We start from the raw sequence: 15927 nt of genomic DNA on the forward strand, positions 1-15927 counted from the left end.
TGCGGATGAAAGACAGCATGGAATCGTTGCTTGATTCCCAATCCTTTCAGGACGTATTCCACTACTTTTCCAATGAAATGAGGGCCATTATCACTCCACATAAGTTTACAAACACCGTAGCGCGGGAAGTACTCCTTGAGTAACACCTTAGCTGTTGTCAATGCTGTATTGTCTTTCGTAGGGTAAGCCTCAATCCATTTGCTGAAGGCACACACCACTACTAGGACATACTTGAGATTATTACAGCGTTCCAGCTGGATGTAATCCATTTGTAGTACTTCGAATGGTGCAGTAGGTGGAACAAACCCTCCTTTAGGAGTATGAGTCCCTTGTCCAGGATTGTGCTGCAAACATATCAGACAGGTCTGCACTACTCTCTTAGCCGTGCTAGCAATGTCAGCATTTTCCCAAACTCGTGTAAGCAATTTAGTAATTGCGAGAGCTCCAATGTGTGCCAGCCCGTGTGTCATTTGCACCATTGTTTGTAAATAGGCCATGGGTAGTTTCAAACTAGATGGTCATGGTGAGTGGTCGGAAGACTTTTGGCATATCAACATGATGGGCACTGGTTGGTGCTTAGATAACTATGGCATGTGCGGGGGGAACACGGGTGCTTGTTGAGACGATACACTTATGACTCGAGGTTTTGGGAGTTGTGTTTACTCACATTCATTTCTATTTTTTGAACATTGGCACTGGCTCATTAGCCTCACTGTATGTTCTGTGTTAGTAACGGGTTTAGCACACGTTGTCACTTTTAGACGCACTTAGAAACTGTAGTCAAACTTAAATTTGAAATATGTACATTGCAAGAGTCTTTGTTTTTGATTGTGATTGTATATAATATCACCTTTGCAGTGCCCTGACACGGAACTGACGTACATGTTACCGGAGTGAATAATTTTCAAGATTAAGTTACACGCCCCTGAAGAAGGGTCAAAGAGACCCGAAATGCATTGGGAATTGTCTCTGTAAATGATCCTTTGGTTTTGAGTTTATGTACAGTGTGGAATTTATTCATTGTTCGATTTGTGTTTTGTTTATCAAGTACAGCTGGAATGATATATTTTGAATAATAGTAAAGTTTGGAGAACAAGTGTAATTCATGGAATAATGTGATTCATTTGTTATGTTGATTTGGGACTACTTATGTGAAAGTTGATTTACATGTTTTGAAACCTAAGGGACTAAGGGTGAGCACCGGGTCAGACCTGGCTGCTGCCAGGCCTCTACAGGGCTAGTTTTCAGAGAGTTGTGGGCACAACTCACAACCGGGTTGCTCCTAAAAACAGCTTTACAAAGAGTACAAACGTTTAACTGGTAGACAAAGAGGAGTGCAGGTCAGTTTCAATACATTGCAGTTTAGTCACAGCCCATCCCACAGACCAGCACCCATCAAACCAATTGATTATGGCTTCTTTTAGAGAGATATCTAACCTCACATTGAATCAGGCTGAAACTAAAGTTTATGCTACAGAAGAGGCAGCAGACATTTATGCATTGATCGAACAAGTTCGCACGTTCAGTACATCGAAGGGCACCACGTCACAAATGTTGAAGCAACTTGAATACACCATGCGTAAGGAGGTGAATCAACGTTTACATGCGACTACATTGATAGAATATCACAAGGTCAAGAGAATACCTAGAGGTCTACGCATCGCGTTGAAACCGATGTTGTTCAAGTTCAACAAAACATTTATGATAAAGTGGCAGGCTATTTTAAATAAATGTTCATTGGACTTAATTCTCCTGATAATAGAGGAACTTTCACAAATATTAAAAGATTTGCAAGAAGACATATTTAAGCTCCAGCAAGATCTCACAAAGAATATACCAACTGAGGATTGGACGAAGATACTGGAAGACATCAACACAAGGTTGGATGCGCATGCGAAGGAGGTACATGATCGAAAGATTCGAAAATTCCGGAGGGATACAATCGATTATAAACTTGATGAAGTTTATACGTGGGCGGAAGCCTACGCACAGAAGAGATACACTAGCAGACCGACTCCAAGACAAACGTCGTCCGAAGAGAGTGTAGTACAGGAGGATGAACTGTCATTGCAAAGAGCACCTGTAACTATTCAAATGAGCACGGATCAAACAACAACTAGTGTGGCTGGTCCATCAAAGAGTACTCAACCGTCTTTTTTAGCAGAGGGCCAATCCTCTATACACCCGCCAGATCCACCGGCAGAAACAAGATCAGACGTACCCGGAGGGGACAAAACCACAAAAAAAACAGTGGAAGGCGGACGACCACAACGCACGGTAACAAAGAAACCAACTTAGTGGTAAATATATCTAAACGGGATTTAACGCAAGAAGAAACACGAGTTTTGAACAAGGGGACGTCATTTGTACCAACTTACGTCTCAAATGGATTAGAGACTGAAATTGCTCTATTTAAGTTTTTACGTAAACTACGGCTAAAATGGTTCTTTTCCTCAACTACCACTGATGGGAGTGGACGTCCACTTGACAAATTCAGACCTAAGAGCAAATTTATGTCCCCTATCTCACATAAGATATTAGACAATTTTGAGATATTGGTGAAAAAAGACTTGGAATCCATCAGGTATGAACCTCCCAAAAAACAGAACTTGTCAAGGAGTGAAAAACGAACACTCAACAAATTGAAACAGGACACCATGATAACGTTTCAACCTGCGGATAAAGGAGGTGCCCTTGTGATGATGGACGCATCATTTTATGATCTAAAAGTCAATGACCATGTGAAAGACACCGAGACATACATCCAACTGGATTGTGATCCTACAGATGAACTCTCTAAACTGTTAGATGAGATTATTTCCAAAGCAGAGAACTCTGGAATCATCAATGCTAAGACTGGCAAATATTTAAGAACCGATTTTCCACAAGTGCCACATATTTACATGTTGCCCAAAATTCATAAAAGTCTCCATGACCCACCGTTCAGACCCATCGTGGCAGGATGCGGATCCATTCATGAACCCATTGGACACTTTGTTGATTATTATTTACAACCACTGGTACAATCTTGGACAACATATTTGAAAGACACCACTGATTGTTTGGTTAAACTCGCAGAAGTGGAAGATTTGATTGATGACACCACTATATTGTGCACCATTGACGTGGTGGCACTTTATACATCGATAGCACACACAGAGGGTTTAGAAGCCATAGAATGGAGATTGTTACAATCCGACTTAGATCAACCACTATGTGTTTTTCTACTGGAGCTTCTACATTTTTCTTTATTTCACAGTTATTTCAGTTGGAAATCACAATATTTTTTACAAAGAACAGGTACATCCATGGGCTTTTCTGGTGCCCCTTCTTACGCCAACACTTTCATGGCATTATTCGAACAACAACACATCCTATCCAACACAGGGTGGACAGAACATTTGATTTTATTCCTTCGATACATTGATGACATCCTGGTGATTTGGCGTGGCAGCAAAGATGAGCTGGAGAGCAGAATCAGGGAACTCAATGAATGTAACCCTCGAATCAAGTTTACACATAACATCCAAGAAAACAAGATACAGTTTCTTGATATAGAGATTTGTAAAACATCACAAGGGATTTCCACTACCGTGCATCGTAAACCCACAGATGTGAATAATGCTTTACATTACTCCAGCGCACATCCCTTGAACTTGAAGAACCACCTACCCACATCTCAATTTATACGCATCAAGAGAATTACATCTAATCAAACAGAATGTGATGAACTGTTCAAAGAACAAATAGAAAGGTATACGGAAAGAGGTTACCCTAAGAATATACTCCAGGATGCTGTCCTAAAAGTTTCGAACATGGACCGGAAGAATCTTTTGCAAAAGACAGAAAAATCGCCAAATGACAGAATTGTGTTTGTGATGAAACACTCAACGCAATCTCAAAGGATTAAACGAATACTGAAGAAGCGTTGGGAGATGATAGCTAGTGAGCCAGATTTCACTAACCTGTTCAGAAATTTTCCAATCATAGCACACACACGTGCTAAAAACTTGAGGGAGATACTGAAGAATCCGAGACAAACTCAAGGAATGACCGTTAAAGGTATGAGAAAATGTTACAATTGTGGTCAGTGTAACAATGTCACCGTAGTCAAAACGTTCCATCATCCATTCACAGGCAAAGACATAGTTCTTAAACATAATGCTGACTGTAACACCACAGGTGTGATCTATGCGATCACATGTCCTTGCAGTTTAACCTATGTGGGCAGGACGTCGCGAAAAATAAAAACGCGCATTATTGAACATAAGAGCACAATTCGCAATAGGTCATCCACTTCCAGTCTAGCAACGCACTGGACTAGGTCCAACCACACAATTCCACAAATAAGATTCACAGTATTGGAAGTAGTTGAGAAACTTACAGGCAAAGATCACAACACAGCATTAGCTCGACGAGAAACATTTTGGATCAAGAAATTGGGGACCATGACACCGGGTGGGCTCAATGATCAGTATGAGATGTTATGTTTTCTTTAAAATGCAGTGACACCTTGTCACTCGGTTGGTTAGCATGTTACCTACTAGGATAATTCGCGACAATTGATGTGATTGTTTCATGAATTCAATACTTAAGGTAAACACTTTTTTATGCATGATAACAATGTTTTGTATCTATGTACCATCTTGTGTAGAGTGGTTGAAGTGTATTTTTGTACCCTCAGTAATGATCGATTAGGAGCTGTTTATTATACAGGAGATCAGGATAATTTCCTGTTGCAACAGTTGAAATCACGTATGTAACAAAGAAGAGACTGACGCCAGTAGATAACCCTTGTTCTTGTGGTTGTTAGTTGTTTATAAGATCTACAGGTGATTATTTATGAATGTCAGAGCTGGTTGCGTTAAATAGACATTTGTGTAAACAAGATATTATCGCCTTGTGTACAGGTTTGACTACAATTTCCCTGTCCGTAATTTGACACTGAGGGAGCCCCAATCACACATATATATTTTTTACATTTTTTCAGGCACATCAGTACGGTGTAGATGACTGCGCAGGCTTTTAAAATATGTTGTCACGCATGGGATTCATAGGGTAGGACACGTCAATGCTCACATCACGTAGTTTGATTAAGTCCCATTTCTAGCTTCATGATAGCTGGGTTTTTAGGTCAGTGGCTGCAGAAACCGGTGACGGACCGGATACTGACGGAGACAGACGCCGACACTCGATCTAGGGCTGCAGGCACGCTATTACGCATCCACCAGGTAAACGCTGTTTTAGATATTGAGAGTCGTTTACTTTTTCATTTTAATAGTGAACACGCACACACTAACAAGATTATTGCGGACCTGTTGGTTTGTAGCTGTTTCAAGACGGTTGTTTGGAGGTAACCATCCTACGACGCACACGCAAGAGTCACAACACAGAGGGTGAGCCGCCAACATTGGGGTAAGCCTTCATAAGATTTAAGCATTGTAATGCCACTTAATCGTGATTCATGCCGCATTAGAGTTTCTAATGCGTTGTCTGCCCACTTGCAGAATACTACTGATGCAGACTGCGTACCACACTATTATTTCAAACTAGATGGTCATGGTGAGTGGTCGGAAGACTTTTGGCATATCAACATGATGGGCACTGGTTGGTGCTTAGATAACTATGGCATGTGCGGGGGGAACACGGGTGCTTGTTGAGACGATACACTTATGACTCGAGGTTTTGGGAGTTATGTTTACTCACATTCATTTCTATTTTTTGAACATTGGCACTGGCTCATTAGCCTCACTGTATGTTCTGTGTTAGTAACGGGTTTAGCACACGTTGTCACTTTTAGACGCACTTAGAAACTGTAGTCAAACTTAAATTTAAAATATGTACATTGCAAGAGTCTTTGTTTTTGATTGTGATTGTATATAATATCACCTTTGCAGTGCCCTGACACGGAACTGACGTACATGTTACCGGAGTGAATAATTTTCAAGATTAAGTTACACGCCCCTGAAGAAGGGTCAAAGAGACCCGAAATGCATTGGGAATTGTCTCTGTAAATGATCTTATGGTTTTGAGTTTATGTACAGTGTGGAATTTATTCATTGTTCGATTTGTGTTTTGTTTATCAAGTACAGCTGGAATGATATATTTTGAATAATAGTAAAGTTTGGAGAACAAGTGTAATTCATGGAATAATGTGATTCATTTGTTATGTTGATTTGGGACTACTTATGTGAAAGTTGATTTACATGTTTTGAAACCTAAGGGACTAAGGGTGAGCACCGGGTCAGACCTGGCTGCTGCCAGGCCTCTACAGGGCTAGTTTCCATCTCTCCATATCTTTACTACGCCAGCAACCCTCATCATCCAATACTCCTTCAGTGGCCCATTTCATACGTTCTGCCTCAGATGCTGACTTCTGTATATCTAGTATTTCTTCTCTAGCATCATGCCACCGCTCAGCTTGTGACTTCACCACATACATGGGGAAATTATTTTGCAGCATAGCGGTCTCTCTCGCAATGCGGTCTGCGAAAGCATTGCCTTGCCCTATTTTGTCCGTCACCTTTTTGTGTGCACTACACTTGACTATTGCAACTTTCTTTGGGCATAACAGTGCATTCAGGAGATCACGTACCAACTCTCCATGCATGATGTGTACTCCGTGTGAAGTCAGGAATCCTCGTTCCTTCCAAAGTAGGCCAAAATCATGCACTACTCCAAAAGCGTAACGACTATCCGTGTAAATGTTCACACATAGCTCAGCACTGAACTCACATGCTTTCGTTAAGGCTATCAATTCAGCTGCTTGAGCCAATTTCTGGGGTATTCGTGCTGCTTCTACCACGGTCTTAAATGTCGTGATCGCATAAGCTGCGGAAGTCGTACCATCTGGTAACCTCACACACGATCCATCAACCCATAGTTCCCCATCTACATCTGGAAATGGCGTATCCTGTAAATCGATACGACCCTTTGTCTGTTCCTCAGTCAGAAAAACACAATCATGTTGTTCTTCCTTCTGGGTCTCAGCAACAGGATCCGGCAGTAAAGTAGCAGGATTTAGTGTCGCACATCGCTTTAGTGTGATGTGCGGCGCCAACAATGTTAGCTCATATCCTGTCAAACGGGCACTGGTTAGATGCTGCGTTTTTGTTTGATTCAGTAACGCATCTACCGCATGGGGAACTAGCACCAACAATTTGTGTGACAAAACTATTCCCTCACTTTGTCGTATCGCAACTGCTGTTGCTGCAACTGCTCGAAAACATCCAGGCAATCCTCGAGCCACAGGGTCGAGTACCGCCGAGAAGTATGCACAAGGCCTCTGTTTGTCTCCGTGTGTCTGCACTAACATTGACAATGCGCACCCATCCTTCTCGTGTACATATAATGTAAAGATCTTCGTGTAATCAGGTGTACCCAACACTGGTGCAGAACAAAGAGCTTGTCTCAATTGCTCAAAAGCATTCTGACATTCATCCGTCCATTCAATGGGAATCGGTGTATCTTTAGACAACAATGCCAACAATGGTTTAACGATATGTGAAAAACCCAATATCCATTGCCTACAAAAAGACGTCAAACCTATAAAGGCGCGAACATCCTTCTGAGTGCGAGGGACTGGAGTATCTAGGATTGCTTGAATTCGATCTGGTGTCAATGCACGGCCCTCCTTAGACAAAAGATGACCGAGGTAGGTCACCTTTGGTCTACAATATTGTAGCTTTTTCTTCGAAACTTTATGATTATGTTTGGCCAGGAAGGAAAGCAAAGAAAAGGTACTCTTCTCACATTGTTCTGGCGTGTCTGCAGCAAGTAAGATATCGTCTACATATTGAATGAGAACCACTCCCTCTTGTAAGTCAAAGGAATCAAGCTGTCTTTTTAATGCCTGACTATAAATGCTAGGACTTTCAGTATAGCCTTGAGGAATTCGACAGAATCTGTACGATTTATTATTTAATGTAAAGCCGAATAGATATCGACTGTCAGGATGTACAGGGATCGAAAAGAAGGCATTCTTCAAATCAATAACTGTAAAAGTAGTTGCCGTCGATGGAACCAACGTAAGCAACGTGGTGATGTCAGACACCACCGGGTACTGAGGCACTACTATCTTGTTTATTTCCCTCAAATCAATAATGAAACGGTAAACCTTAGCATCTGTATCTCTTTTAAGAATCGGTAAAATTGGGCTATTGCAAACATTGTAGGGGACTTCCTCAACTACTCCTGCCAAAATCAAATCGTTCACAATGTGCATCAAAGCAAGTTCTCCTTCTCTGGAAATCTTATATTGTGGGACACGTGGTAGAGATACTCCCTCCTTTACAGTAATACGTACTGGAGGGATTAACATCTGCCCCACATCCGTGTCAGAAGTGGCCCACAACGTGTTTGGTAAGGAGGCCAATACTTCAGATTCATGGAGAAAACACACTCGCTCAAAGTCTGGGTAATTCTCATTCAACACAACTCGCACTCCTTCTGGGGCACAGCGAATAGTAGCTCGAAAGTGTTTTAACATATCGAGTCCAATAATATTATCTGGTGTATTTGGAGACAACAAAAAGGGACATGGGGCAGCAAATTTATCAACATGAAATGCAACTGGTTGAGACAATGGGCTAGAAGTAGGTGTTCCATCGAACCCTATTGCTGTAATTACCTCGCCAGACAGGGGAGCCCTTGGAACCAAGTATTTGGACAAAGCGCTACGAGTAGCTCCTGTATCGACCAGAAATTGATCAGTGGAACCCAGAACATGTGCTTCTATGTATGGACCCCTTTGATCAACTGGTACCTCAACCGATTCCACACCCCATCCTACGCAATCCTATGCATAATGCTCATCCCGTGGTTCAGCAGGACCACCCTCATTTATCTGATATTGATTGCGGTTATCAAACGTATTATAATCAGACTGACCACGACCCCTTGCTCCATATCCTCCACGATCATTCGTACCATAGCCTCCTCGATCATTCGTGCCATAACCTCCTCTTGACCCTCCATAATAATTCCTAGACCTTCCACTTCCTCGTCCCCTCAAATTACGCTGCTCTCGAAACACCGGACAGTCTGCAATCCAATGCCCAAACTGTTTGCAGTATGCACATTGATTCACAGAAATGTCAGAACGAGGGGGAGGAGCATTACTGTATGATCCTCGCCCTCCTCTGTTATTTCCTCTCGTAGCCTGAACCTGGGCTAACATTACCTTCGTCTTCAAATCCTTTGCTTTCTTTTCACTACTTTCTTTTGCCTCTAATTCCTGTCTTTCATAATATTGAGCCATAGTCAATAAAGAAGCAGGGGTTGCTGTGGTCCATGAACTTTCACTCGCTTTCAATCGTTTCGCAATCTCCGGTAGGAGATTAGCCACATACTTATCAATGAATAAATGCCTGCCAGTATCTTCTGTCAATAATTGACCACTGTAATCATGGAACGCTTCCTCGAAGCGAGAGAAAAAATCGGAAACTGATTCATCCGCTTTCTGCTTACAAGAGGCTAATATAGTCCAATCAATCTTTTTAGCGGGAGCAAGAGTCTTTAGTTTTGTTAGTATGGCCCCTGGAAGGTCTAATATTAATTGACATGGCTTACATGCTGGTTCTCTATCTAAATCAGCCTGAACAAGATCTTTCCAAGTGGCCCCGAGAGTCGTGAGGTCATCAAACCTACGAATCGCTCTCCACATATCAGGGGGCAATATCAACCCGAAAAATAGATCAATATCAACTAACGTCATGATACATGAAGAAATTGCACTTTCAACAGTTTCATAAAAAGCCGCAGGGTTTTTACGGGGATCAGGTAAAGCATTCTTAAGCGCCATGACATCTGCTCTATTCCAAGGCGTATAAACCCAATTATATACAAAATACCCTTTCGCGTCTTTGGATCTTTTATCATCATCTGTGCCATCCCCTTTATGAGGGACATATAAAGGCGCAGCTTCTCGCATAGGTCTAACATTAATCGCAGCGATCTTATCTGTTTCAAAGATAGGGCATTCTTTGGATATCCCCGTCACTCCGGACGTAGACGAATTCTTCGACTTTTCCAACTCCCGTAGTCGTGTCGCCTCATTACGCAGTTCAATCAAACGCTTGAAGAAGTCGTCCGCATCTGAAAGAACAAAAAGACCTTTACGAAAATTCTCACGATCCTTGGATATCTCCTTTGGTTCTAACTCGAGAGAATATTTTCTATACCGCTCAACAACTTCATCTCCAAAATGATCTAAAAAATACAGTCGTTCCTTATCAGGCCACTGTTCCATTTGTTCAGTAACGTCAGAAACAGTAACAGTATTAATATTTAGTTTTCGTGCAAATGAACGTAATTCCGCAGCTCGTTCCGCATGTAACCTGGTACGCTGTGTTCGATCACTATCCTCGTCCGAGTCCTCGTTCGGAGCCGTAGGTACGACGTACGGAGGCGGACAACGATCTAGTAATGAAAAATCATCTGTTTCATTAGTAAGGACTGGATAAAAAGGACGCCTGATAGGGAATTGACCATTAACCTGTAAATTGCGTTCTCGTCTCTCCCTCACTTTCTTTTCCTGTAATTCCTTCTCCTGTAGCTGTAAAGCTTTGTCATGTGCAGCCTTCCGCTGCACTTTCTCCGCCAAGGCTTCCTCACGCTTCGCTCGTTCACGCACCTCTTTCTCCCACATACGCACACAATCAAACATATCTTGTCTAGACCTTCGCTGAAACAAACACTGCTCTACATACTGTACCTTTCGAAGGTCAAACGACCCATATAGCGGCCACTGTAATTCACGATCAGTCTTAGTATACTTATGCCATAATGTACTATACATTATAGGTGGAATACCGAATTTGACATACATTTCACGATTTGGAGTCCCCTCTGGGGGAGCCGGCTGCTTTTCACTTAATCGATAATTGGTACCATTTTCAGAACAGCACATCCTACGGAGTGTGCTAAAAACAGGCATGTTCCAAAAAGTACCACGAAAATGTGATACTACAAAAATGTCACCTAACGCGGTGTACCGTTCAAATCAAATAAATCAGAGAAATATCCCTACATGCCTGCCTATGTGAGGTGCACTTCACATATTCAAATTCAAATTCAAAGATTCAAAACGTTAGCTAACAAATTCAAATTCAAATTCAAAGTTTCAAAAAGCCACAGTAAGTGTCAGTAGACTACCTCACCGCTCAAAAGCTTACCAAATATTTTCAACCGTCCAAAGTCCAACTGCCAAGTTCTGTGGTCAAATCAGCCAAAACGGCACATCACGACAATCCAAGATCAGAATCTCAGTCGAGGACCGGCGCCACCTGGGAGGTCAGATCGGAAGGAAGGGAAAACACACCGTGGGTGCCAAGACTCGGGTCACTCAGTGGCAGCGTACGCGTCCATGGCGAGTTTCCTGACCTTCGTCACGACCTCTCCTTCGGGCATCCGAGTCACCGATGAGTCCCTTCGTGGTCGCCAATTGTGGTGTCGGGTTCAAATCAGGCCTACATACTCTGCTAAACTCTCGAACGCCTTAGTATAGAAGTTGGCACGGACACTGGAAAAGGTAAAAGACAAGTTTATTAAGACCCCATGGGGTGGTGGTACATTCCTACAGCACCCTTCGGCAATGTAAGAAGTAGCACACCGAACATCGGTGCGCAACCTCTTTTATATAGTTTAATAGCAATAAAAAGATAGGCGGTTACAAGTTACACATTTTAGGTACATATAAGGTCATTTTTGGAACACAGCCAGCACGTGGGAGGAGTTCAACGGCACTGGTCAGTTAGTGTGAACATTCCTAAAGAGTGACCAGTTGATGCATAGTGCGCATGTGCGCTTGACCAGTACTAAAAATAGCCTGTTGCCGAGCAGAATAGTGACCATGGGTATCGAGAAAGGACGAAAGGGCACACTGACCACGAGGCAGCGTGTTCATAGGAAACGGAAGTCAGAGGGATTCAAAATGGCCCCCGTTCGTTTTGGTCAAGTTAACAGAAAAAACCGTGTAGCTGTGCTAAACGCTAACTCAGGAGCTGCCAAAACACGACATAGGGAATCGCTGGGAGCAGTCAGGACAAGCAATGCTGAAGTCGGGAATGGCCCTCGGGATTCGGGAGATGTGCGGAAAGCGCACGCACGCACCAATGTTAACCAATGGTGCGTAAAAGTTGTAAAGTTAAAGTTTAAGGACACTTCCGCTGAACCTAGAGGAACGAAACTTAACACACAGACCCTAGAGATGTGCACCAGTGTGGGAACACCAGCGGAGCAAAGTTACCTCACCCACAGGAAGTGGGTGCACAGGGTCGAAGATGCGTCGGGTTTTGACACGCAGGCTCTTGGTGCTTGAAGCTGAAAGGGCTGCAGGCGGGTTAAAGATGAAGTGTCCGGTGGAGTCCAAGGGGGGACTCAAGTCGAAGGGTACCTGAAAGCAGAGGGGACAGAGTCTGGGTCACTCAGCAGTGACCAGGGTGGAACCAGGACGGAACCAGGCAATGTCGGGCGCAATCAGGTGGTCGTCGAGGAGCTTCTCTCCGCTGTCACGTGGGCTCTGGGGCATCTGCGACGTCCAGGAGCAGGTCACGATCTGTCCCACGCAGGCTCTCACCGTCGGCGCTGTCGGCTTCAAGTTTGGAGCAAACAACACTTGGCAAGAGCAATCCACGCGGGATCGGAAGATTGCTTCTCACTCGGACCAGGAAGGTCAGAGTCGGGGCTCCTTTTCAGGGGAGCTGGTGTGGATCTGGAGCAACCAGATTCACGAGTCTTCTTTGTAGTTTCGTCGGCACAGGGACCACTAGCCGGCTGGCAAGTGACCGGGCCAACGCATTGAGCCAAATGGAGCAGAAGGGCCCCACGCAGCACTCGTCGAGTGTGGAGGGCTGAACTTCGGCTCAGGAGTAGCTCAGGGTGGGGGCTTCTCAAACCCCGGTGCACAGCTTCGAGGGTCACTCGTGGGCTGCACGGTCAGCGTCTCGTGGTCAATTCAAGATGGCGTGCCCCACGCTTCCGGTCGCCTCCACGGGTCTCAGCTTTGCAGGGACTGTGGATCGGGCTGTTGAAAGGCAGGCAAGCTTGATCTCGTCGATCTCAGTCGCTCGAGTTCCGGCGGGAACTGCAACTAAGTAGACGTTGAGGGCTGGATGGTGCCTGCTGCTGCAGGGTGGTCACTCCTTGACCACAAGGGAGATTCTTCTGGCTTCCACGTTGAGATGGAGGTCGAAGGGTCCAGAGTTTCGTTTCTAATGTTTCTTCCAGGAAATCTGATGTGCATTGGCACTGCTCCCACTCTTATTCGAATCTGGGGGGCGTGATTACCTGCTAGGTCCCCCCCTATGGGTGGGACCCAGGAAGTGGGTGGATACACCCCCTCCCTTTAATCCAGGCCGCCCTGGCACGAGGGGTGGAGTGCCCCAGAACCGGTTTGGCCAGATTATGCAAGGGGCAGCCTTGTGCGCCCCAAGCAGTGTCTGGTTTCTTTCAAACCTCCCTGCTACAATCCACTATCTCCTGTCTGGAGGGCGGTGACACCCTCCTGTGACAGGAAACCCTTTGTCCAGGACCCATTTGGCCGAGTTTCGGTCAGCTGCAGGGGTCCAGACATTTGTCTGTGGCAGAGGCATCCATTTTGTGGATCTAAGGTCTTTGGAGAAATTAACCGCATTTAAGTAAAGCAACATGTCTTACCCCTCTAGAGGGGTGGAATGCTATCCCCGTCGCCAGAACTGGCGAGGGGATAGTATTCCAAATCGTATGACACCTTACACGACATGTTTTGATAAAGCCAAACCAAAGTTGCTATTTAACCGCGAGGATTATAAGGCACTTAAGAGTATATGGTATGGCATTATCCTGAAACAGCTTAGGGAGTTGTTCCCGACAGCTGCAGACAGGCTCAGCTCATGCTAGAGCTCCATCTCACATAAAACCACGCACTCTGCCTCCAGGATTGATGAGGCCTTCTATAGGAGTGGCTCACAGGTTTACATGTGTCCAGATATAGGTTTAGATATAGGTATACTATATCTAAGCAAGGGGTGATTACACCACCTTACCCCAGCTGAGTGATCAGCCAGTTGTGTCAATTTAAGAACCAGCCAGGGGTGGCAAAAGATGTGCTGCAGCCCCTGGTAGGCCTTGGTGGCCCCTATGCCCTGGGCACCTATGGTGCATTATACAGGGGCTGACAAGGAGTCCATTTCCAATTGGTATGTGCCTATAGCACATGTGTCAGTAATTTAGTGAGAGAACAGCAGGCTGGGGGTCTGATCAGCAGGCCCACAGCCTCAGTAGTCGAAAACCAGTGAAGCAAAAAGCAAAAATTTGGGGTGACCATAGGATAGCAGACCCTACTCTCCTACATGTTGTAAATTCCTTTTGGAATGATTTGCTTTTCTACCCGCTGCTATTTCACAAGATTGTGTCCGTTTGAAACTGTTCTGTATTAATTTTCATCTGTTTTTACTTATTTTTCTCTTTTTTCTTTATTTTTTTCTTTCTTACTTTCTTTCTCTTTCGTTCATCTTCTTTCCTTCTATCTTTCTCTCTTTTCTTCTCCCTGTTTCTTTCTTTCTCTTTCTTTTTCTCTTTCTTTTAATTCTTCCTTTCTTTTAACTTTTTTCTTTTATTTCTGTCCTTCCTTCATTTTTCTCTTGTTTTTTTGCTTTCTATCTTTCTCTTTCCTTCTTTCTTCACTTTCCATGTTTCATTCTTTCACTTCCCTTTTCACCCTTGCTTTCTTTCATCTCTTCTTTCAATGCTTCATTCTGTCTTTCTTTATCTTTCCTTCTTTCTATCCTTCTCTTTCCTATTCTCTTTTCAATCTCTCTATCTTTCTTTCTTTCAATCTCTCTATCTTTCCATCTTTATGTTCTTCTTTCTTTCTTCCTTTCCTTCTCTCCCTTCCTTTTTTTCTTTCTTTATTTCTGTCTTTCTTTCCTTCTCTGTTTCTTACCTTATTTCCTTCTCTCGTTCTGTCTTTTCTTTTTTCTTGCCTTTTGTCAGAACCCTTTCAAAGGGCCACAGGGCATTTAGGGGCTACTGGGCTCAACCATGGTAGTTGAGGCCTTCTACTTATTATGTACCAGGGCTCTACCTAGTATGGATTCTGAGCAATGGGCCAAGTACCCTTTCTGCACTTGACTCCCAGTGGTTGCTATGCTAGAGCAGTCAAGGCTCCCTTGATGGAGATGTAGAAACAGGTCAGTGAGCATGACTCATAACTCAACGTGCAAACAGTGCAAGCAATAAATCAATCTCCAGTCCAATACTCACTTTTATAAAAAAAAAAAAGCATTTTATTTCTAACACTATAAATACAAAGGTATATGCCATTCGGAAGCAATGACGCATTCTCCCTTTAGGTCGGGGCTTAGTAGGTGTCAGGCAGATCCCTATTCCACCCGCCTTCTTGTAATTTGTGGCTGAATCCAGGTAATGCAAACTATTTGGCCGCACTCAACAGTTTTCCCTTTGACTCTTGAGGAGTTATTCAAAAGCGCCCATGGTGCCGTAGCACTGTTAGCTACTAAACACCACTGGGTATGGGCTCCCAAGCAGCAAGGCCAAGCCACTGCCTTATGTACTATATAATAAAGAAACGCCAATGCTGCCTATCTCAATTCACTGTCTATTTTTCATCTCACCTTTGAATAAAACAAAAAGTGAGGGGACCTTAGTTTCTTGAATCAATCCTTTGTTTTTATTTTGTTTTACTTCATTTGAACTGTTTTGATCATTTTTTATCAAATTTTTATATTATTGCAGTTCAATTCAAACGCGGCCACTCATTCAAGCTTGGACAGACCACTTAGAACTGTTTTATTGACTGTACCGCCAGACTGGCAATCTGATGTATCGTATGGCATAGCGGTTGACACAAGCCTTGTTTATTCTTTCATGGGCCGCATCGAAACAAACAAATCCCCTCTACCCACATCTACCGAATAAAAAAGCTAT

The sequence above is a fragment of the Lissotriton helveticus genome, chromosome 5_1 (assembly GCF_964261635.1).
Source record: "Lissotriton helveticus chromosome 5_1, aLisHel1.1, whole genome shotgun sequence".
Classification (NCBI taxonomy): domain Eukaryota; kingdom Metazoa; phylum Chordata; class Amphibia; order Caudata; family Salamandridae; genus Lissotriton; species Lissotriton helveticus.